At 45.3% G+C, this 25536-nt stretch overlaps 1 long non-coding RNA gene across 1 annotated transcript in view; it reads right to left on the bottom strand.

Moving 5' to 3' along the window:
* The window catches only part of LOC144694217 (uncharacterized), a 55667-nt gene extending 38292 nt beyond the window's left edge, over nt 1-17375 (bottom strand). The window contains exon 1 of the long non-coding RNA XR_013579683.1: nt 17306-17375. This is a non-coding gene — a long non-coding RNA (uncharacterized LOC144694217). The remainder of the gene's footprint in view (nt 1-17305) is intronic.
* Between the last annotated feature and the right edge of the window lie 8161 nt (nt 17376-25536).

Here is a 25536-nt window from a genome sequence, read left to right as displayed (position 1 = left end):
AGTTGACAAGTTGATGTGTGGCTGTACATCCATCGATATCTGCAGAGAAAAGTCCATTCATGTGTGTATCAGGGTCATTGGAGACCTCAGGGGTTGTTGCACCTGCACTTTTGCTAATCATCCCAGGCTCAGGTAAGGGTCAGTGTCATGAAGCTATTAACGTATATAATATTTTGGAAAATATTTTTCATTTAAAATAGAGGTTGGTCTATGGGTCTGTCTGAATTGGATTAAAGCCAGCTAGTCTGGGTGCTTTGATGTGTACTAGTTTCGATATGTAAGAGAGATAGCGTGCATTTGCATTTTTTGAACAGCACATTCAAGACGTGGGGTGAAAACTTGAAGCCTTTCTAACAGCTACCAAGCAATCTGTTTATATTGCTAATAAAATTGGTACAATGAATGGGGTTTCATTGTTAAAAGGTAAAGTTCAAGGAGACTGGTGAGTCAATTAATTCATTCAATGGTGGTAGGTATAACTTCAGTTGTTTCCAGGTGTGCGGAGCAGAGGCAATGTAAGATCAAAAGGCAGCTACAAGCCCCCAACAGGCTCCACCATGAAAAGAACCTCATTTTGAATTTGTAAGGTGAAAATGCGTTGCCTGGTGTTTGGTTAAGTCTATGGGTTGCTGTTGCCTTAATGGAGATTAGTTTGAGGGTTTGTTAAAAGTTATGATAGTAGTAATTTGTAGCCATGTGTATATACATTTTATCCTATGTAAATTAATAAAATGTTTCAATTAGTTTAATGTAAAGCCTCAAGAACTGGTGGTCTGATTCCTGAATTTAGAGTCGCATCTCAAACATAACACTTAAAATTATAGGTTATGACGGTTGTTTAAAGCTTCCCTCTGGGATTTTTGAATAACTCCGCTTTACCAACTGCATCGGTCATAACATTACACAGGAGCATTACCCGGGGTTTCCAGTCCAGTGACAATACCACTACAGCACCCCCTCCCCATTGTCGCCAACCACTGATTGTTTAATTTTGAAAGAACACAAGGAGGTCATTTGTAGTCATCTAGAATGTGCAAGGCATTGAGAGCCATTAGACGTAGTGGGATTCACCAATCATCAGTTTGTGAGAATCTGCATGTTGAAGATTGCCTACCATCACAAAGAGAAGTGTTTGTCACATTGCTGCTAAATCCAGGATGGCAACTGCAATTAAAGCTTCCAATTGTATTGGTGCAGATTTGTTGACAAGTTGATGTGTTGGTTGCACATTCATCGATATCTGCAAGAAATATATCCAATTATTCCTTGTTTAATTTGATTCACATTAGACCATACATTTTCAGCAGGCTTGTCCAAAGTTTGGCCCGAAGTCCCGCATGGTGGCCCCCGGAGGACATTTTCAAAATGGCGGTAAGTCCAGTGGAAGATTCTTAAAGAAACTGTTCCTCCAATCACAGGCTGTTCCTGTCCCGCAAATGTGTGAGAGAAGCCGCCTGTGATTGGAGGAACAGCAAGACTGGCAGCAGAAAGTGTAAACTCAGGTATTGGGAGGTGAGAGCGAGAGAGAAAGTCTGCCGGTTTGGGGAGAGCGAGTCTGCCAGGTGGGGTAAAGAGAGACTCGTTCCAAACCGAGCGGGGTGGGCCAAGTGGGTGAAGGAGAGACTTTCTCCAGGCGGGCCTGTTCAGGTTGTGGAAGGAGAGACTTGCTCTGGGCCAGGCCGGGTGGGGGAAGGAGAGATTCGCTCTGGGCTGGGCTGGGTGGGGGAAGGAGAGATTCGCTCTGGGCTGGGCCGGGTGGGGGAAGGAGAGATTCGCTCTGGGCTGGGCTGTGCCAGGCCAGGTGGGGGAAGGAGAGACTCGTTTCACGCTGGACTGGGCCGGGTGGGGGAAGGAGAGACTCGCTCCATGCTGGACTGGCCGGGTGGGGGAAGGAGAGATTCGCTCCATGCTGGACTGGCCGGGTGGGAGAAGGAGAGATTCGCTCCATGCTGGACTGGCCGGGTGGGGGAAGGAGAGACTCATTTCACACTGGACTGGGCTGGGTGGGGGAAGGAGAGACTCGCTCCATGCTGGACTGGCCGGGTGGAGGAAGGAGAGACTCGCTCCATGCTGGACTGGGCCGGGTGGGGGAAGGAGAGACTCGCTCCATGCTGGACTGGGCTGGGTGGGGGAAGGAGAGACTCGCTCCATGCTGGACTGGGCTGGGTGGGGGAAGGAGAGACTTGCTCCATGCTGGACTGGGCCGGGTGGGGGAAGGAGAGACTCGTTTCATGCTGGACTGGGCCGGGTGGGGGAAGGAGAGAATCGTTTCATGCTGGACTGGGCCGGGTGGGGGAAGGAGAGGCTTGCTCCATGCTGGGCCAGGCCAGCTGGGAGGAGGAGAGACTCGCTGTGGGCAGGAAGACGTAGACATTGCTGCATGCAATGGAGCGAACAGGGGAGGTTGGGAGTGCGTGGTGAGGATGAAAAGACTTGCTGTCCAGGGGTGTGTTAGACAGAGAGTGAGGGAGTGAGTGAGTGTGAGAGAGAGTGGGGGGGTGGGTGTCATGGGTAAGTGTGGGAGGGAGGGTGGTGTGGGGAGGTGTGAGTGTGTGGGAGTGAGAGAGTGTGTGGGGGAGTGTGTGTGTGTGGGCAAGTGTGAGGGGGGCAGTGTGTATGTGTCTGGCTCACTCTCAATCTCAGGATTCACATTCACTCTCACCCCCACACACCAACACAAAATCACACCCACTTACAAGGCAGTGAAAGTGAGTGAGCATCAAAAATTAGGAGTGAGCCAGACAAATAGACTCTGTTCCTCTCACACTCTTATGTGATGGTTATTAATTACTTTTTAATTATCAATTTATTTGTTTGACATTGCTTTATTTTTGCTCAGCAAGTTGCTTCTTTTCTTCAAACCTCAACTTTATTTTGAAATTCATGTTTAATGTTGCGCCAAACCTTATTTTTCTGAAATTTGCTTATTGGCCCCTTGACTGAGGAGTCAATGGAAATGTGCCCCCCACCCCGCCCCCCCTCACCCCCGCCCCACCCCAAGTGAAGAGGTTGGATAAGCCTGATTTTCAGCCTATGTCACAGGCTTCCAACAAATCCTTCTGGACTCGATAATGTTAAATTCCTCTGGAATTCAACAGCAATGTATTTATTGTCAAATATAAAATTTGGCTGTATATTGCCTAGGTAATTTTTTTGGTGCTGTTGGCTATGAGTTTCTTCCTCTGCCCTCTCTAACCTACAATGTTGCAGCTCCCATTCAGGCAAAGCGACAATAATGTTAATTAATGGCAAGTCCAGAAGTGCCTGGCACAAGCCGTCCATCAGAAAGTAGCAAACTTTTTAACAATCTCCAAGGCCTGAGTTTTACGCTTGGCGGGCAGACGCGATCGGCAGGCCCTCAACCGGTCGGGAAATGGGCCGCCGACCACAATTGGCCCCCCGACTGCGATTTCACGCTGGCTGGCCAATTAAGGCCTGCCCATCAAGAATCACGTCCTCCCAATGGCCGGGAAGGGGCAGGTGGGGTGGGAGGACTATCAGCCGCCAGTCCAATGGCGACCCGGCGGCTGGTTTAGAAATGGCACAGGCAGCTCCTTGAAGGCTGCCAGGGAAGAACATATCTTCTGCGTTACGAACACTGAAGTTATTGCATCAAGAACGGCTGGAGGCGCCTGGCGGGAAGGCAAGTCGGGTGGGCACTCGGCCCCCCCCCCCAGTTTTTGGATGAGCGCCTTGCGGTCCTCCTGGAGGAGGTGGCTGCCAGGAGAGACACCCTTGTCCCCAGAGATGGAAGGAGGAGTCCACCACACCTAACAAAAAGAGCTTGGGATGGGGTGGCAGCACAGGTCAGCAGCCATAACGTTGTGCAGTGCACATGGGTGCAGTGCCATAAATGGTTTAACGACCTGCTGCACTCAGGAAGGGTGAGTATCGTATTGGCATGGATGAGTTTGTTGAAGTGTTAAGGCCTGGCTGTCCCCTTGTTGAGCTCAGGGGTGTTAGAGTCTTGGTTCCAACTGACAATGACAAACGGAGCTGGGCAAGGGGTGAGCCCTGGCTGCTTGGACTGAGTGTCTTGCGGCTCGAGGGCCACAATTCGGATCTGCCCTGCTAGGTACTCCTCAGGTGGAGTTGGCCAGACTGCAATGGTGCTGCAGGTAGAGAGTGGACAAATCAATGCTCCTCTGTCCTTTTAGGAGAAAGCATCCCATAACAACATGGAAAGGTTGCGGACAGGTGGAGGGTCCCCAAACCTCCTAATCCTAACCAGATTCAAGGAGGACGCCTTGGAGCTGGAGCGGCGCCACACACCTCGGTCAAGCAGCCGCAGAGAGGCTGAGGTGCCAGACAAGTAGAAGAGTGCAGTGCACAGGGGTGAGAGTTTCGGACGGTGCAAAAATTCTTGTGTAACCTCCTCATTGATGGGAGCCTCAAAACTGGATTTCCCATTGATCATTGAAAGATGATGGCACCATGATGCAGATCTCCATTGTCTTACCAGAATGTCTGCCATACACAGTGACAGTGTGTTGACTTAAACTAATCACATGTTGTTGTTCTCCCTGAGATTCGCCAGCACGCACTCAATCTCAGGACCCCGAAGAGTCACCACTGATGCCAGAGGACCGCCAGGCTTCACGTGTGCCTGCGTCATACCCGCTCTCTGAACCAGGCACCACCGCAGATAACAGCACCTCAATGGGGGTTAGATCCTCTGCTAGAATGACAGAGCACAGTGGTGGGGGCACTTCATAATCACCTGAGGAGCAGGCGGAGACAGAGTGCCCAGGGTGCTGGCAGTTGGATGACTGCAGGAGACCAGGACGATGCACGGTCGAAGGCAGATGATGAGAATAGTACAAGACTCCAAGCTGTGCAGAAATGAGCAGAGATCTCAGGCAAATCACAGTGACTAATGTATTGATTCTCTTGGTTAGGACATTCTGCTGCTGCCCTCAACAAACTACAACATTCCTACCACCATGGATGCAAAACAACCGGGATCCCTGGCTCATGGCAAGTCCACCAGCGCAAAGTACGTGCCGTTGATCCAAAATTCCGAATCATATATGTAATTTCATTGTAGTCTATGAATTGAACACAATGGAAACCGCAATGTGCAATCAACATACAATGATTGCATACAGACAACAGACATAGATTATTGTCATCAACCTCCGAGTGTTTTTTTGTGAAGTAACACAAAGAGCTTCTTGATAGCCATCTAGCATTAGCAGCAGTTGCATATAGTGTAATACGCCAATCATCAGTTTGTGAGAATCTACATGTTTGAAGGTTGCCTACCATCACAAAGAGAAGTGTTTGTCACATTGGTACTAAATCCAGGATGGCAAGTGCAATTGAAGCTTCCAATTGTATTGGTGCAGATTTGATGACAGGTTGATGTGTTGGTTGCACATTCATCAATATCTGCAAAAAAAAAATCCAATTATTCCTTGCTCAGTTTGATTCACATTAGGCCATACAATTTCAGCCTTTGTAACATGCTTCCAGCACATCCTCCTGGACTTCATAATGTTATATGCCACTGTAATTCAACAGCAGTAAATTCAGTTTTGCTTTTCTCTCAGATATAATATTTGGCTTAAACAATTGTATTGCTGTTATTGGCCATGATTTTCTTCTTCTGACCTCTCTAACCTCCAAGGTTACAACTATCATTTAGGTGAAGTGACAACAATGATAATTAATGGCAAGGTCAGAAGGCAAGGAACAAGCTGTTCATCAGAAAGTACCAAACTTTGTATCAATCTCTTAGTAATCATTGTTTTAGCCCAATGAAGCCAGGTGCTGAAGCGAGGATGGCAACTGCATGGTAAGTTCCCATTTGTATTAATGCAGCTGAGTTGACAAGTTGATGTGTGGCTGTACATCCATCGATATCTGCAGAGAAAAGTCCATTCATGTGTGTATCAGGGTCATTGGAGACCTCAGGGGTTGTTGCACCTGCACTTTTGCTAATCATCCCAGGCTCAGGTAAGGGTCAGTGTCATGAAGCTATTAACGTATATAATATTTTGGAAAATATTTTTCATTTAAAATAGAGGTTGGTCTATGGGTCTGTCTGAATTGGATTAAAGCCAGCTAGTCTGGGTGCTTTGATGTGTACTAGTTTCGATATGTAAGAGAGATAGCGTGCATTTGCATTTTTTGAACAGCACATTCAAGACGTGGGGTGAAAACTTGAAGCCTTTCTAACAGCTACCAAGCAATCTGTTTATATTGCTAATAAAATTGGTACAATGAATGGGGTTTCATTGTTAAAAGGTAAAGTTCAAGGAGACTGGTGAGTCAATTAATTCATTCAATGGTGGTAGGTATAACTTCAGTTGTTTCCAGGTGTGCGGAGCAGAGGCAATGTAAGATCAAAAGGCAGCTACAAGCCCCCAACAGGCTCCACCATGAAAAGAACCTCATTTTGAATTTGTAAGGTGAAAATGCGTTGCCTGGTGTTTGGTTAAGTCTATGGGTTGCTGTTGCCTTAATGGAGATTAGTTTGAGGGTTTGTTAAAAGTTATGATAGTAGTAATTTGTAGCCATGTGTATATACATTTTATCCTATGTAAATTAATAAAATGTTTCAATTAGTTTAATGTAAAGCCTCAAGAACTGGTGGTCTGATTCCTGAATTTAGAGTCGCATCTCAAACATAACACTTAAAATTATAGGTTATGACGGTTGTTTAAAGCTTCCCTCTGGGATTTTTGAATAACTCCGCTTTACCAACTGCATCGGTCATAACATTACACAGGAGCATTACCCGGGGTTTCCAGTCCAGTGACAATACCACTACAGCACCCCCTCCCCATTGTCGCCAACCACTGATTGTTTAATTTTGAAAGAACACAAGGAGGTCATTTGTAGTCATCTAGAATGTGCAAGGCATTGAGAGCCATTAGACGTAGTGGGATTCACCAATCATCAGTTTGTGAGAATCTGCATGTTGAAGATTGCCTACCATCACAAAGAGAAGTGTTTGTCACATTGCTGCTAAATCCAGGATGGCAACTGCAATTAAAGCTTCCAATTGTATTGGTGCAGATTTGTTGACAAGTTGATGTGTTGGTTGCACATTCATCGATATCTGCAAGAAATATATCCAATTATTCCTTGTTTAATTTGATTCACATTAGACCATACATTTTCAGCAGGCTTGTCCAAAGTTTGGCCCGAAGTCCCGCATGGTGGCCCCCGGAGGACATTTTCAAAATGGCGGTAAGTGCAGTGGAAGATTCTTAAAGAAACTGTTCCTCCAATCACAGGCTGTTCCTGTCCCGCAAATGTGTGAGAGAAGCCGCCTGTGATTGGAGGAACAGCAAGACTGGCAGCAGAAAGTGTAAACTCAGGTATTGGGAGGTGAGAGCGAGAGAGAAAGTCTGCCGGTTTGGGGAGAGCGAGTCTGCCAGGTGGGGTAAAGAGAGACTCGTTCCAAACCGAGCGGGATGGGCCAAGTGGGTGAAGGAGAGACTTTCTCCAGGCGGGCCTGTTCAGGTTGTGGAAGGAGAGACTTGCTCTGGGCCAGGCCGGGTGGGGGAAGGAGAGATTCGCTCTGGGCTGGGCTGGGTGGGGGAAGGAGAGATTCGCTCTGGGCTGGGCCGGGTGGGGGAAGGAGAGATTCGCTCTGGGCTGGGCTGTGCCAGGCCAGGTGGGGGAAGGAGAGACTCGTTTCACGCTGGACTGGGCCGGGTGGGGGAAGGAGAGACTCGCTCCATGCTGGACTGGCCGGGTGGGGGAAGGAGAGATTCGCTCCATGCTGGACTGGCCGGGTGGGAGAAGGAGAGATTCGCTCCATGCTGGACTGGCCGGGTGGGGGAAGGAGAGACTCATTTCACACTGGACTGGGCTGGGTGGGGGAAGGAGAGACTCGCTCCATGCTGGACTGGCCGGGTGGAGAAAGGAGAGACTCGCTCCATGCTGGACTGGGCCGGGTGGGGGAAGGAGAGACTCGCTCCATGCTGGACTGGGCTGGGTGGGGGAAGGAGAGACTCGCTCCATGCTGGACTGGGCCGGGTGGGGGAAGGAGAGACTTGCTCCATGCTGGACTGGGCCGGGTGGGGGAAGGAGAGACTCGTTTCATGCTGGACTGGGCCGGGTGGGGGAAGGAGAGAATCGTTTCATGCTGGACTGGGCCGGGTGGGGGAAGGAGAGGCTTGCTCCATGCTGGGCCAGGCCAGCTGGGAGGAGGAGAGACTCGCTGTGGGCAGGAAGACGTAGACATTGCTGCATGCAATGGACCGAACAGGGGAGGTTGGGAGTGCGTGGTGAGGATGAAAAGACTTGCTGTCCAGGGGTGTGTTAGACAGAGAGTGAGGGAGTGAGTGAGTGTGAGAGAGAGTGGGGGGGTGGGTGTCATGGGTAAGTGTGGGAGGGAGGGTGGTGTGGGGAGGTGTGAGTGTGTGGGAGTGAGAGAGTGTGTGGGGGAGTGTGTGTGTGTGGGCGAGTGTGAGGGGGGCAGTGTGTATGTGTCTGGCTCACTCTCAATCTCAGGATTCACATTCACTCTCACCCCCACACACCAACACAAAATCACACCCACTTACAAGGCAGTGAAAGTGAGTGAGCATCAAAAATTAGGAGTGAGCCAGACAAATAGACTCTGTTCCTCTCACACTCTTATGTGATGGTTATTAATTACTTTTTAATTATCAATTTATTTGTTTGACATTGCTTTATTTTTGCTCAGCAAGTTGCTTCTTTTCTTCAAACCTCAACTTTATTTTGAAATTCATGTTTAATGTTGCGCCAAACCTTATTTTTCTGAAATTTGCTCATTGGCCCCTTGACTGAGGAGTCAATGGAAATGTGCCCCCCCCCCCCACCCCGCCCCCCCTCACCCCCGCCCCACCCCAAGTGAAGAGGTTGGATAAGCCTGATTTTCAGCCTATGTCACGGGCTTCCAACAAATCCTTCTGGACTCGATAATGTTAAATTCCTCTGGAATTCAACAGCAATGTATTTATTGTCAAATATAAAATTTGGCTGTATATTGCCTAGGTAATTTTTTTGGTGCTGTTGGCCATGAGTTTCTTCCTCTGCCCTCTCTAACCTACAATGTTGCAGCTCCCATTCAGGCAAAGCGACAATAATGTTAATTAATGGCAAGTCCAGAAGTGCCTGGCACAAGCCGTCCATCAGAAAGTAGCAAACTTTTTAACAATCTCCAAGGCCTGAGTTTTACGCTTGGCGGGCAGACGCGATCGGCAGGCCCTCAACCGGTCGGGAAATGGGCCGCCGACCACAATTGGCCCCCCGACTGCGATTTCACGCTGGCTGGCCAATTAAGGCCTGCCCAGCAAGAATCACGTCCTCCCAATGGCCGGGAAGGGGCAGGTGGGGTGGGAGGACTATCAGCCGCCAGTTCAATGGCGACCCGGCGGCTGGTTTAGAAATGGCACAGGCAGCTCCTTGAAGGCTGCCAGGGAAGAACATATCTTCTGCGTTACGAACACTGAAGTTATTGCATCAAGAACGGCTGGAGGCGCCTGGCGGGAAGGCAAGTCGGGTGGGCACTCGGCCCCCCCCCCCAGTTTTTGGATGAGCGCCTTGCGGTCCTCCTGGAGGAGGTGGCTGCCAGGAGAGACACCCTTGTCCCCAGAGATGGAAGGAGGAGTCCACCACACCTAACAAAAAGAGCTTGGGATGGGGTGGCAGCACAGGTCAGCAGCCATAACGTTGTGCAGTGCACATGGGTGCAGTGCCATAAATGGTTTAACGACCTGCTGCACTCAGGAAGGGTGAGTATCGCATTGGCATGGATCAATGTGTTGAAGTGTTAAGGCCTGGCTGTCCCCTTGTTGATCTCAGGGGCGTTCGAGTCTGGGTTCCAACTGACAATGACAACCAGAGCTGGGCAAGGGGTGAGCCCTGGCTGCTTGGACTGAGTGTCTTGCGGCTCGAGGGCCACAATTCGGATCTGCCCTGCTAGGTACTCCTCAGGTGGAGTTGGCCAGACTGCAATGGTGCTGCAGGTAGAGAGTGGACAAATCAATGCTCCTCTGTCCTTTTAGGAGAAGGCATCCCATAACAACATGGAAAGGTTGCGGACAGGTGGAGGGTCCCCAAACTTCCTAATCCTAACCAGATTCAAGGAGGACGCCTTGGAGCTGGAGCGGCGCCACACACCTCGGTCAAGCAGCCGCAGAGAGGCTGAGGTGCCAGACAAGTAGAAGAGTGCAGTGCACAGGGGTGAGAGTTTCGGACGGTGCAAAAATTCTTGTGTAACCTCCTCATTGATGGGAGCCTCAAAACTGGATTTCCCATTGATCATTGAAAGATGATGGCACCATGATGCAGATCTCCATTGTCTTACCAGAATGTCTGCCATACACAGTGACAGTGTGTTGACTTAAACTAATCACATGTTGTTGTTCTCCCTGAGATTCGCCAGCACGCACTCAATCTCAGGACCCCGAAGAGTCACCACTGATGCCAGAGGACCGCCAGGCTTCATGTGTGCCTGCGTCATACCCGCTCTCTGAACCAGGCACCACCGCAGATAACAGCACCTCAATGGGGGTTAGATCCTCTGCTAGAATGACAGAGCACAGTGGTGGGGGCACTTCATAATCACCTGAGGAGCAGGCGGAGACAGAGTGCCCAGGGTGCTGGCAGTTGGATGACTGCAGGAGACCAGGACGATGCACGGTCGAAGGCAGATGATGAGAATAGTACAAGACTCCAAGCTGTGCAGAAATGAGCAGAGATCTCAGGCAAATCACAGTGACTAATGTATTGATTCTCTTGGTTAGGACATTCTGCTGCTGCCCTCAACAAACTACAACATTCCTACCACCATGGATGCAAAACAACCAGGATCCCTGGCTCATGGCAAGTCCACCAGCGCAAAGTACGTGCCGTTGATCCAAAATTCCGAATCATATATGTAATTTCATTGTAGTCTATGAATTGAACACAATGGAAACCGCAATGTGCAATCAACATACAATGATTGCATACAGACAACAGACATAGATTATTGTCATCAACCTCCGAGTGTTTTTTTGTGAAGTAACACAAAGAGCTTCTTGATAGCCATCTAGCATTAGCAGCAGTTGCATATAGTGTAATACGCCAATCATCAGTTTGTGAGAATCTACATGTTTGAAGGTTGCCTACCATCACAAAGAGAAGTGTTTGTCACATTGGTACTAAATCCAGGATGGCAAGTGCAATTGAAGCTTCCAATTGTATTGGTGCAGATTTGATGACAGGTTGATGTGTTGGTTGCACATTCATCAATATCTGCAAAAAAAAAATCCAATTATTCCTTGCTCAGTTTGATTCACATTAGGACATACAATTTCAGCCTTTGTAACATGCTTCCAGCACATCCTCCTGGACTTCATAATGTTATATGCCACTGTAATTCAACAGCAGTAAATTCAGTTTTGCTTTTCTCTCAGATATAATATTTGGCTTAAACAATTGTATTGCTGTTATTGGCCATGATTTTCTTCTTCTGACCTCTCTAACCTCCAAGGTTACAACTATCATTTAGGTGAAGTGACAACAATGATAATTAATGGCAAGGTCAGAAGGCAAGGAACAAGCTGTTCATCAGAAAGTACCAAACTTTGTATCAATCTCTTAGTAATCATTGTTTTAGCCCAATGAAGCCAGGTGCTGAAGCGAGGATGGCAACTGCATGGTAAGTTCCCATTTGTATTAATGCAGCTGAGTTGACAAGTTGATGTGTGGCTGTACATCCATCGATATCTGCAGAGAAAAGTCCATTCATGTGTGTATCAGGGTCATTGGAGACCTCAGGGGTTGTTGCACCTGCACTTTTGCTAATCATCCCAGGCTCAGGTAAGGGTCAGTGTCATGAAGCTATTAACGTATATAATATTTTGGAAAATATTTTTCATTTAAAATAGAGGTTGGTCTATGGGTCTGTCTGAATTGGATTAAAGCCAGCTAGTCTGGGTGCTTTGATGTGTACTAGTTTCGATATGTAAGAGAGATAGCGTGCATTTGCATTTTTTGAACAGCACATTCAAGACGTGGGGTGAAAACTTGAAGCCTTTCTAACAGCTACCAAGCAATCTGTTTATATTGCTAATAAAATTGGTACAATGAATGGGGTTTCATTGTTAAAAGGTAAAGTTCAAGGAGACTGGTGAGTCAATTAATTCATTCAATGGTGGTAGGTATAACTTCAGTTGTTTCCAGGTGTGCGGAGCAGAGGCAATGTAAGATCAAAAGGCAGCTACAAGCCCCCAACAGGCTCCACCATGAAAAGAACCTCATTTTGAATTTGTAAGGTGAAAATGCGTTGCCTGGTGTTTGGTTAAGTCTATGGGTTGCTGTTGCCTTAATGGAGATTAGTTTGAGGGTTTGTTAAAAGTTATGATAGTAGTAATTTGTAGCCATGTGTATATACATTTTATCCTATGTAAATTAATAAAATGTTTCAATTAGTTTAATGTAAAGCCTCAAGAACTGGTGGTCTGATTCCTGAATTTAGAGTCGCATCTCAAACATAACACTTAAAATTATAGGTTATGACGGTTGTTTAAAGCTTCCCTCTGGGATTTTTGAATAACTCCGCTTTACCAACTGCATCGGTCATAACATTACACAGGAGCATTACCCGGGGTTTCCAGTCCAGTGACAATACCACTACAGCACCCCCTCCCCATTGTCGCCAACCACTGATTGTTTAATTTTGAAAGAACACAAGGAGGTCATTTGTAGTCATCTAGAATGTGCAAGGCATTGAGAGCCATTAGACGTAGTGGGATTCACCAATCATCAGTTTGTGAGAATCTGCATGTTGAAGATTGCCTACCATCACAAAGAGAAGTGTTTGTCACATTGCTGCTAAATCCAGGATGGCAACTGCAATTAAAGCTTCCAATTGTATTGGTGCAGATTTGTTGACAAGTTGATGTGTTGGTTGCACATTCATCGATATCTGCAAGAAATATATCCAATTATTCCTTGTTTAATTTGATTCACATTAGACCATACATTTTCAGCAGGCTTGTCCAAAGTTTGGCCCGAAGTCCCGCATGGTGGCCCCCGGAGGACATTTTCAAAATGGCGGTAAGTGCAGTGGAAGATTCTTAAAGAAACTGTTCCTCCAATCACAGGCTGTTCCTGTCCCGCAAATGTGTGAGAGAAGCCGCCTGTGATTGGAGGAACAGCAAGACTGGCAGCAGAAAGTGTAAACTCAGGTATTGGGAGGTGAGAGCGAGAGAGAAAGTCTGCCGGTTTGGGGAGAGCGAGTCTGCCAGGTGGGGTAAAGAGAGACTCGTTCCAAACCGAGCGGGATGGGCCAAGTGGGTGAAGGAGAGATTCGCTCTGGGCTGGGCTGTGCCAGGCCAGGTGCGGGAAGGAGAGACTCGTTTCACGCTGGACTGGGCCGGGTGGGGGAAGGAGAGACTCGCTCCATGCTGGACTGGCCGGGTGGGGGAAGGAGAGATTCGCTCCATGCTGGACTGGCCGGGTGGGGGAAGGAGAGATTCGCTCCATGCTGGACTGGCCGGGTGGGGGAAGGAGAGACTCATTTCACACTGGACTGGGCTGGGTGGGGGAAGGAGAGACTCGCTCCATGCTGGACTGGCCGGGTGGAGGAAGGAGAGACTCGCTCCATGCTGGACTGGGCTGGGTGGGGGAAGGAGAGACTTGCTCCATGCTGGACTGGGCTGGGTGGGGGAAGGAGAGACTCGCTCCATGCTGGACTGGGCTGGGTGGGGGAAGGAGAGACTCGCTCCATGCTGGACTGGGCCGGGTGGGGGAAGGAGAGACTCGCTCCATGCTGGACTGGGCTGGGTGGGGGAAGGAGAGACTCGCTCCATGCTGGACTGGGCTGGGTGGGGGAAGGAGAGACTCGTTTCATGCTGGACTGGGCCGGGTGGGAGAAGGAGAGAATCGTTTCATGCTGGACTGGGCCGGGTGGGGGAAGGAGAGGCTTGCTCCATGCTGGGCCAGGCCAGCTGGGAGGAGGAGAGACTCGCTGTGGGCAGGAAGACGTAGACATTGCTGCATGCAATGGAGCGAACAGGGGAGGTTGGGAGTGCGCGGTGAGGATGAAAAGACTTGCTGTCCAGGGGTGTGTTAGACAGAGAGTGAGGGAGTGAGTGAGTGTGAGAGAGAGTGGGGGGGTGGGTGTCATGGGTAAGTGTGGGAGGGAGGGTGGTGTGGGGAGGTGTGAGTGTGTGGGAGTGAGAGAGTGTGTGGGGGAGTGTGTGTGTGTGGGCGAGTGTGAGGGGGGCAGTGTGTATGTGTCTGGCTCACTCTCAATCTCAGGATTCACATTCACTCTCACCCCCACACACCAACACAAAATCACACCCACTTACAAGGCAGTGAAAGTGAGTGAGCATCAAAAATTAGGAGTGAGCCAGACAAATAGACTCTGTTCCTCTCACACTCTTATGTGATGGTTATTAATTACTTTTTAATTATCAATTTATTTGTTTGACATTGCTTTATTTTTGCTCAGCAAGTTGCTTCTTTTCTTCAAACCTCAACTTTATTTTGAAATTCATGTTTAATGTTGCGCCAAACCTTATTTTTCTGAAATTTGCTTATCGGCCCCTTGACTGAGGAGTCAATGGAAATGTGCCCCCCACCCTCACCCCCGCCCCACCCCAAGTGAAGAGGTTGGATAAGCCTGATTTTCAGCCTATGTCACAGGCTTCCAACAAATCCTTCTGGACTCGATAATGTTAAATTCCTCTGGAATTCAACAGCAATGTATTTATTGTGAAATATAAAATTTGGCTGTATATTGCCTAGGTAATTTTTTTGGTGCTGTTGGCCATGAGTTTCTTCCTCTGCCCTCTCTAACCTACAATGTTGCAGCTCCCATTCAGGCAAAGCGACAATAATGTTAATTAATGGCAAGTCCAGAAGTGCCTGGCACAAGCCGTCCATCAGAAAGTAGCAAACTTTTTAACAATCTCCAAGGCCTGAGTTTTACGCTTGGCGGGCAGACGCGATCGGCAGGCCCTCAACCGGTCGGGAAATGGGCCGCCGACCACAATTGGCCCCCCGACTGCGATTTCACGCTGGCTGGCCAATTAAGGCCTGCCCATCAAGAATCACGTCCTCCCAATGGCCGGGAAGGGGCAGGTGGGGTGGGAGGACTATCAGCCGCCAGTTCAATGGCGACCCGGCAGCTGCTTTAGAAATGGCACAGGCAGCTCCTTGAAGGCTGCCAGGGAAGAACATATCTTCTGCGTTACGAACACTGAAGTTATTGCATCAAGAACGGCTGGAGGCGCCTGGCGGGAAGGCAAGTCGGGTGGGCACTCGGCCCCCCCCCCCAGTTTTTGGATGAGCGCCTTGCGGTCCTCCTGGAGGAGGTGGCTGCCAGGAGAGACACCCTTGTCCCCAGAGATGGAAGGAGGAGTCCACCACACCTAACAAAAAGAGCTTGGGATGGGGTGGCAGCACAGGTCAGCAGCCATAACGTTGTGCAGTGCACATGGGTGCAGTGCCATAAATGGTTTAACGACCTGCTGCACTCAGGAAGGGTGAGTATCGTATTGGCATGGATGAGTTTGTTGAAGTGTTAAGGCCTGGCTGTCCCCTTGTTGAGCTCAGGGGTGTTAGAGTCTTGGTTCCAACTGACAATGACAAACGGAGCTGGGCAAGGGGTGAGCCCTGGCTGCTTGGACTGAGTGTCTTGCGGCTCGAGGGCCACAATTCGGATCTGCCCTGCTAGGTACTCCTCAGGTGGAGTTGGCCAGACTGCAATGGTGCTGCAGGTAGAGAGTGGACAAATCAATGCTCCTCTGTCCTTTTAGGAGAAGACATCGCATAACAACATGGAAAGGTTGCGGACAGGTGGAGGGTCCCCAAACCTCCTAATCCTAACCAGATTCGAGGAGGACGCCTTGGAGCTGGAGCGGCGCCACACACCTCGGTCAAGCAGCAGCAGAGAGGCTGAGGTGCCAGACAAGTAGAAGAGTGCTGTGCACAAGGGTGAGAGTTTCGGACGGTGCAAAACTTCTTGTGTAACCTCCTCATTGATGGGAGCCTCAAAACTGGATTCCCCATTGATCATTGAAAGATGATGGCACCATGATGCAGATCTCCATTGTCTTACCAGGGTGTCTGCCATACACAGTGATAGTGTGATGACTTAAACTAATCACATGTTGTTGTTCTCCCTGAGATTCACCAGCATGCACTCAATCTCAGGACCCCGAAGAGCCACCACTGATGCCAGAGGACCGCCAGGCTTCACGTGTGCCTGCGTCATACCCGCTCTCTGAACTAGGCACCACCGCAGATAACAGCACCTCAATGGGGGTTAGATCCTCTGCTAGAATGACAGAGCACAGTGGTGGGGGCACTTCATAATCACCTGAGGAGCAGGCGGAGACAGAGTGCCCAGGGTGCTGGCAGTTGGATGACTGCAGGAGACCAGGACGATGCACGGTCGAAGGCAGATGATGAGAAAAGTACAAGACTCCAAGTTGTGCAGAAATGAGCAGAGATCTCAGAAAGATCACAATGACTAATGTATTGATTCTCTTGGTTAGGACATTCTGCTGCTGCCCCCAACAAACTACAACATTCCTACCACCATGGATGCAAAGCAACCAGGATCCCTGGCTAATGGCAAGTCCACAAGCGCAAAGTTGATCCAAAATTCCGAATCATATATGTAATTTCATTGTAGTCTATGAATTTAACACAATGGAAACCGCAATGTGCAATCAACATACAATGATTGCATACAGACAACAGACATAGATTATTGTCATCAACCTCCGAGTGTTTTTTGGTGAAGTAACACAAAGAGCTTCTTGATAGCCATCTAGCATTCAGAACAGTTGGATGTAGTGTGATTCGCCAGTCATCAGTTTGTGAGAATCTACATGTTTGAAGGTTGCCTACCATCACAAAGAGAAGTGTTTGTCACATTGGTGCTAAATCCAGGATGGCAACTGCAATTGAAGCTTCCAATTGTGTTGGTGCAGATTTGTTGACAGGTTGATGTGTTGGTTGCACATTCATCAATATCTGCAAAACAATGTCCAATTATTCCTCACTCAGTTTGATTGACATGAAACCAGGCATTGGCAACTTAAATCACATGTTTACAACAATTACTTTTGAATTGTATAATATTAAACATTTCTGTAATTCAACAGCAGTATCATCAGTGATATCTGCCAAATACAAAATGTCCCTTCATAAAGTGCTACTAAACATATTATTTAGTTTCTGATTATTTAGTTATGAAGGAGCACCAATTATTGCTTGAAGCCAGTTAGATTTGCAATATAGTGATAGATGTTCAATGAAGCGCAATTCACAAACAATCAATAACAGAGAATCTGTTTATTTGAAGAGTGCCTACCATCACAAAGAGAAGTGTTTGTAACATTGCTGCTAAACCCAGGATGGCAACTGCAATTGAAGCTTCCAATTGTATTGGTGCAGATTTGATGACAGATTGATGAGTTTGTTGCACATTCATCAATATCTGCAAGAAATATATCAAATTATTCCTTGCATAGTTGATTCACATTTGACCATGCATTTTCACATGTTTCCAATACATCCTTCTAGCCTCTATAATGTTGGATTACTCAGTAATTCAAGAGCAATATATTTAGATTCGCTTCTCTGTCAAATATAAAAGCTGGCCATATAATAGCTAAATTATTATATTGTTGTTATTGGCCATTTCTTCTGCGCTCTTTAACCTACAATGTTCCAGCTACGATGTAAGATAAGGCTCAACAATGTTAAATAATGTCAAATCCAGAAGTGCAAAGTGCAAGCTGTTGATCAGAAATTGGGGAAGTTTTTAATGATCTCCTAGTAATGACTGCTTTTCTCCAACACAACATTCTGCTGCCAGAAGATCCCTATTGTGTTGTGGCACAGATTATTGTCGGTGATCGATTCATTTTATAATTCTGAATGAACCATGAATTATTTGCTTCAACCCATAAAGATTTGCACTTAAACATTTCAGACCATCGCAAAAGGATGATTTTGGTTATGGTGCTGAAGCCTGTTTGGCAAAAGCATGTAAAGCTCCCATTTGTATTGGCGCAGATTTGTTGACATCTTGATGTGTTGATTGCACATTCATCGATACTTGTAGAAAAAAGTCTATTTGTGGTTGTGTCATTGCAGACCTCAGGGGTCGTTGTGCCTGCCCTTTTGCTCGTCACCCCAGGCTCAGGTCAGGGTCACGTACTCCAAGGTATGAGCCATGGCCATCAGCATAACCAGCAAATTCCAGTGGTGATGGCGAAAGAACTAGAACATCATAGGCAAGGACTGATTCTCAATATCCATTCTATGAAGAGCACTTGAGTTTCTAAAATCACACATGAGGTAGGCTATGGGAATACATCTCAAATATTAATTTCCAAAGTTATATTGCTCAATGCTCACTGAAATAGAAAATGGACATTTCTTCCAAGCAATGGAAGCGGAAAGCGCAAGACAAATGTATTGATTCTCTTTGTTAGGACGTTCTGCTGCTGCCCTCATGAAACTACAACATTCCTACACCATGGATGCTAAACAACCAGGATCCCTGTCTAATGGCAAGCCTAGAAGTACACAGCACGTGCCGTGGATCCAAAATTCCGAATCATACATGTAAATTCATCTTAGTCTATGAATTTAATACAATGGAAAATGCAATCTGCAATCAACATATAATGATTATATACAGCCGGAGATTATTGTCATCAACCTCTGAGTGTTTAATTGTGAAATAACACAAAGAGCTTGTCGATAGCCATTTAGCTTTGGGAGCAGTGGGATGTAGTGTGATTCGCCAATCAGCAGTTTGTGAGTACCTGCATGTTTGAAGATTGCCTACCATCACAAAGAGAAGTATTTGTCACATTGGTGCTATATCCAGGATCACAACTGCAATTGAAGCTTCCAATTGTATTGGTGCAGATTTGTTGACAGGTTGATGTGTTGGTTGCACATTCATTGATACTTGAAGAAAAGGTCATTTTCTCTGTGTGTGTCAGGGTCATTTCAGGCGTCAGGTGTTGTTGCACCTGCCCTTTTGATCGTCACCCCAGGCTCAGGTAAGGGTCACATTCTCCAAGGGCTGAAAGAACTAGAACATCATAGGCAAGGGCTGATTCTCAATGTCCATTCTATGAAGAGGACTTGAGTTTCTATATTCACACATGAGGTAGGGAATTGGAATACTCCTCAAATGTTAATTTCCAAAGTCATATTGCTCAATGCTCAATGAAATTGAAAATGGGCATTTCATGCAAACAATGGAAGAGGAAAGTGCAAGACTCCAAGGTGTGCAGAATTGAGCAATGATCTCAGAAAGATCACAATGACTAATGTATTGATTCTCTTGGTTAGAACATTCTGCTGCTGCCCCCAACAAACTACAACATTCCTACCACCATGGATGCAAAACAACCAGGATCCCTGGTTCATCGCAAGTCCACAAGCGCAAAGTACGTGCCGTTGATCCAAATTCCGAATCATATATGTAATTTCATTGTAGTCTATGAATTGAACACAATGGAAACCGCAATGTGCAATCAACATACAATGATTGCATACAGACAACAGACATAGATTATTGTCATCAAACTCTGAGTGTTTAATTGCGAAGTAACACAAAGAGCTTCTTGATAGCCATATAGCATTCAGAGCAGTTGGGTGTAGTTTGGTACGCAAATCATCAGTTTGTAAGAATCTGCATGTTTGAAGATTGCCTACCATCACAATGAGAAGTGTTTGTCATATTGGTGCTAAATCCAGGATGGCAACTGCAAATGTGTTACTTCACAATTAAACACTCAGAGGTTGATAACAATAATCTATGACTGAATGCAATCATTATATTTTGATTGTAAATTGCGGTTTCCATTGTATTAAATTCAGAGACTACAATGAAATTACATCTATGATTCGGAATTTTGGATCAACAGCACGTACTTTGTGCTTCTGGACTTGCCAAGGATCCTGGTTGTTTTGCATCCATGGTAGCAGGAATGTTAAACAAAAACAAAAATACCTGGAAAAACTCAGCAGGTCTGGCAGCATCGGCGGAGAAGAGCATAGTTTTTTGAGGGCAGCAGCAGAATGTCCTAAGCAAGACAATCAATACATTAGTCATTGTGAACTATCTGAGATCTTGGCTCATTTCAGCACAGCTTGGAGTCTTGTACTTTTTGGATTTAATTGTGAAGTAATTGTGATAGCTATCTCTCAATAGGAGCAGTTGGATGCAGTGTGATTCGCCAATCATCAGTTTGTGAGAATCTGCAGGTTTGAAGATTGCCTACCATCACAATGAGAAGTGTTTGTCACATTGGTGCTAAATCCAAGATGGCAACTGCAATTGAAGCTTCCAATCGTATTGGTGCAGATTTGTTGACAGGTTGATGCGTTGATTGTACATTCATCGATATCTGCATAAAACAGTCCAATCAATCCTCACTCAGTTTGATTAAAATAAACCAATACATTGGCAATTTAAATCACATGTTTACAACACTTTCTTTTGGATTCTGTTGTGATTAACACATCCATGATTCAACAACAATATTATAAAAGACATCTTCCAAATATGGCATATCTCGTTACAAAGCATTACTACATATACTGTCAGCTTCTTATTATTTAATTATTACAGTGAACCAAGTCTATGCGTGAAGCGAATTAGCAATGTACTGATAGCTGTTCGGTGAATTGCAGTTCACAAATCATCAATTGTAGGGATCAAAAGCAAAACACTGTAAATGCTGGAAATCTGAAACAAAAACAAAAATAGCTGGAAAAAACTCTACAAGTCTGACAGTATCTGTGGAGAGGAAGACAGAGTTAATGTTTCTAGTCTTTTGACTCCTCACATTTCTCTTCAGTCCTGATAAACAGTCATACGGACTCGAAACGTTAACTCCGTCATCCTCTCCACATATGCTGTCAGACCTGCTGAGTTTTTCCAGCAATTTTTGCTTTTAATGCAGGGGTCTGATTGTTTGAAGGTTGCCTACCATCACAATGAGAAGCGTTTGTCACATTGGAGCTAAATCCAGGATGGCAACTGCAATTGAAGCTTCCAATTGTATTGGTGCAGATTTGTTGACAGGTTGATGTGTTGGTTGCACATTCATCGATATCTGCAAAACAATGTCCAATTATTCCTCATTCAGTTTGATTGACATGAAACCAGGCATTGGCAACTTAAATCACATGTTTGCAACAATTACTTTTGAATTGTATAATATTCAACATTTCTCAAATTCAACAGAAGTATCATCAGTGATATCTGCCAAATACAAAATATCCCTTCATAAAGCGCTACAAAACATATTAATTAGCTTCTGATTATTTAGTTACTAAGGAGCACCAAGTCTTGCTTGAAGCCAATTAGATTTGCAATATAGTGTTGGATGTTCGATGAAGCACAATTCACAAACAATCAATACCAGAGAATCTGTTTATTTGAAGAGTGCCTACCATCACAAAGAGAAGTGTTTGTAACATTGCTGCTAAACCCAGGACGACAACTGCAATTGAAGCTTCCAATTGTATTGGTACAGATTTCATGACAGGTTGATGAGTTTGTTGCACATTCATCAATATCTGCAAGAAATAGATCAAATCATTCCTTGCTTAGTCGATTCACATTTGACCATACATTTTCACATGTTTTCAACACATCCTTCTCGCCTCTGTAATGTTGGATTACTCTGCATTTCAAGAGCAATATATTTAGTTTCGCTTCTCCGTCAAATATAAAAGCTGGCCATATAATGGCTAAATTATTGTATTGTTGTTTTTGGCCATGAGACTTTTCTTCTGTGCTCTCTAACCTACAATATTCCAGCTACTTAGTAGGCTGAGGCTCAACAATGTTAATTAATGGCCAGTCCAGAAGTGCAAAGTGCAAGCCGTTTATCTGAAATTGGAGAACTTATTAACAATCTCCTAGTAATGACTGCTTTTCTCCAACACAACATTCTGCTGCCAGAAGATCCCTATTGTGTTGTGGCACAGATTATTGTCGTGGTCCATTCAAATTCTAATTTTGAATGAGCCATGTCTTATTTGCTTCAACCCAAAAGGATTTGCGCTTAAACATTTCAGACCATCACACAGCCAAGATTTTGGTCATGTTGGTGCTGAAGCCTGGATGGCAACAGCATGTAAAGCTCCCATTTGTATTGGCACAGATTTGTTGACATCTTGATGTGTTCATTCCACGTTCATCGATACTTGTAGAAAAAAGTCTATTTATGATTGTGTCAGGGTCATTGCAGACCTCAGGGGTCATTGTGCCTGCCCTTTTGCTCTTCACCCCAGGCTCAGGTCAGGGTCACATGTTCCAAGTTATGAGCCAAGGCCATCAGCATAAGCAGCAAATTCCAGTGGTGATGGCAAAAGGACTAGAACATCATAGCCTAGGGCTGAATCTCAATATCCCTTCTATGAAGAGGACTTGAGTTTCTAAATTCACACATGAGGTAGGCAATGGGAAAACATCTCAAATATTAAATTCCATAGTCATATTGCTCAATGCTCACTGAAATTTCTTCCATGCAACGGAAGAGGAAAGTGCAAGACTCCAAGCTGTGCAGAATGGAGCAATGATCTCAGAAAGATCACAATGACTAATGTATTGATTCTCTTGGTTAGGACATTCTGCTGCTGCCCTCAACAAACTACAACATTCCTACCACCATGGATGCAAAACAACCAGGATCCCTGGCTCATGGCAAGTCCACAAGCGCAAAGTACGTGCCGTTGATCCAAAATTCCGAATCATATATGTAATTTCATTGTAGTCTATGAATTGAACACAATGGAAACCGCAATGTGCAATCAACATACAATGATTGCATACAGACAACAGACATAGATTATTGTCATCAAACTCTGAGTGTTCTTTTGTGAAGTGACACAAAGACCTTCTTGATAGCCATCTAGATTAGCAACAGTTGCATATAGTGTAATACGCCAATCATCAGTTTGTGAGAATCTGCATGTTGAAGATTGCCTACCATCACAAAGAGAAGTGTCTGTCACATTGGTGCTAAATCCAGGATGGCAACTGCAATTGAAGCTTCCAAATGTATTGGTGCAGATTTGTTGACAGGTTGATGTGTTGGTTGCACATTCATCAATATCTGCAAAACAATGTCCAATTATTACTCACTCAGTTTGATTGACATGAAACCAGGCATTGGCAACTGAAATCACATGTTTGCAACAATTACTTTTGAATTGTATAATATTCAACATTTCTCAAATTCAACTGCAATATCATCAGTGACATCTTCCAAATACAAAATGTCCCTTCATAAAACGCTCTGTGCTCTCTAGCCTACAATGTTACAGCTACTTAGTAGGCTTAGGCTCAACAATGTTAAATAATGGCAATCCAGAAGTCCAAATTGCAAGCCGTTTTTCAGAAATTGGGGAAGTTTTTAACAATCTCCTAATAATGACTGCTTTTCTCCAACACAACATTCTGCTGCCAGAAGATCCCTATTGTGTTGTGGCACCGATTATTGTCGTGATCCATTCGTTTTCTAATTCTGAAAGAACCATGTATTATTTGCTTCAACCCATAAATATTTGCACTTAAACATTTCAGACCATCACAAAGCCAAGATTTTGGTCATGTTGGTGCTGAAGCCTGGATGGCAACAGCATGTAAAGCTCCCATTTGTATTGGCGCAGATTTATTGACATCTTGATGTGTTTATTGCACATTCATCGATACTTGTGGAAAAAATTCTATTTGTGATTGTGTCAGGGTCATTGCAGACCTCATGGGTCGTTGCGCCTGCCCTTTTGCTCTTCACCCCAGGCTCAGGTCAGGGTCACATGTTCCAAGTTATGAGCCAAGGCCATCAGCATAAGCAGCAAATTCCAGTTGTGATGGCGAAATGACTAGAATATCATAGGCAAGGGCTGATTCTCAATATCCATTCTATGAAGAGGACTTGAGTTTCTAAACTCACACATGAGGTAGGCAAAGGGAAAATATCTCAAATATTAATTTCCAAAGTCATATTGCTCAATGCTCCCTGAAATTGAAAATGGGGATTTCTTCCAAGCAACGGAAGAGGAAAGTGCAAGACTCCAAGCTGTGCAGAAATGAGCAAACATCTCAGGAAGATCACAATGACTATTGTATTGATTCTCTTGGAAAGGACATTCTATTGCTGCCCTCAACAAACTACAACATTCCTACCACCATGGATGCTAAACAACCAGGATGCCTGGCTCATGGTAAGTCCAGAAGCGGAAAGTATGTGCCGTTGATTCAAAATCCCGAATCTTGCTTCTGATTTCATTGTAGCCTATGAAGTTAACACAATGGAAACCGTAATGTGCAATCAACATACAATGATTCCATACAGACAACAGACATAGATTATTGTCATCAACCTCTGAGTGTTTTTTTGTGAAGTAACACAAAGAGCTTCTTGATAGCCATCTAGGAATAGGAGCAGTTGGATGTAGTGTGATACACAGATCATCAGTTTGTGAGAATCTGCATGTTTGAAGATTGCCTACCATCACAATGAGAAGTGTTTGTCACATTGGTGCTAAATCCAGGATGGCAACTGCAATTGAAGCTTCCAATCGTATTGGTGCAGATTTGTTGACAGGTTGATGTGTTGATTGCACATTCATCGATATCTGCACAAAAAAGTACAATCAATCCTCACTCAGTTTGATTAAAATAAACCAATACATTGACAAATTAAATCACATGTTTACAACACTTCCTTTTGCATACTACCGTGATTAACACATTCATGATTGAACAACAATATTATAAAAGATATCTTCCAAATATGGCATGTCTCGTTACAAAGCATTCCTACATATATTGTCAGCTTCTTATTATTTAATTTTTACGGTGCACCAAGTCTTTGCGTGAAGCCATTTAGCAATGTAATGTAAGATGATCTGTGAAACGCAATTCACAAATCATCAACTGCAGGGATCAAAAATAATATACTGCAGATGGTGGAAATCTGAAACAAAAAAATAAATAGCTGGATAATGTCAACACGTCTGACAGCATCTGTAGAGAGGAAGAGAGAGTTAATGTTGCGAGTCCATATGAATCGTCAGCAGAATGAAGAGAAATGTGACGAGTCATACGGACTCGAAACGTTAACTCTGTCTTCATCCCCACAGATGTTTTCAGACCTGCTGAGTTTTTCCAGCTATTTTGGCTTTTATTGCAGGGGTCTGATTGTTTGAAGGTTGCCTACCATCACAAAGAGAAGTGTTTGTCACATTGGTGCTAAATCCAGGATGGCAACTGCAATTGAAGCTTCCAATTGTATTGGTACAGATTTGTTGACAGGTTGATGTGTTGTTTGCACATTCATCAATATCTGCAAAACAATGTCCAATTATTCCTCATTCAGTTTGATTGACATGAAACCAGGCATTTGCAACTTAAATCACATGTTTGCAACAATTACTTTTGAATTGTATAATATTCAACATTTCTCAAATTCAACTGCAATATCATCAGTGACATTTCCCAAATACAAAATGTCCCTTCATAAAGCGTTACTAAACATATTATTTAGCTTCTGATTA

This window comes from Cetorhinus maximus, chromosome 19 (assembly GCF_964194155.1).
Source record: "Cetorhinus maximus chromosome 19, sCetMax3.hap1.1, whole genome shotgun sequence".
In the NCBI taxonomy this organism is placed as follows: Eukaryota; Metazoa; Chordata; class Chondrichthyes; order Lamniformes; family Cetorhinidae; genus Cetorhinus; species Cetorhinus maximus.
The sequence above is the reverse complement of the archived record's forward strand: the minus strand, read 5'-3'. Positions and strand labels throughout refer to the sequence as shown.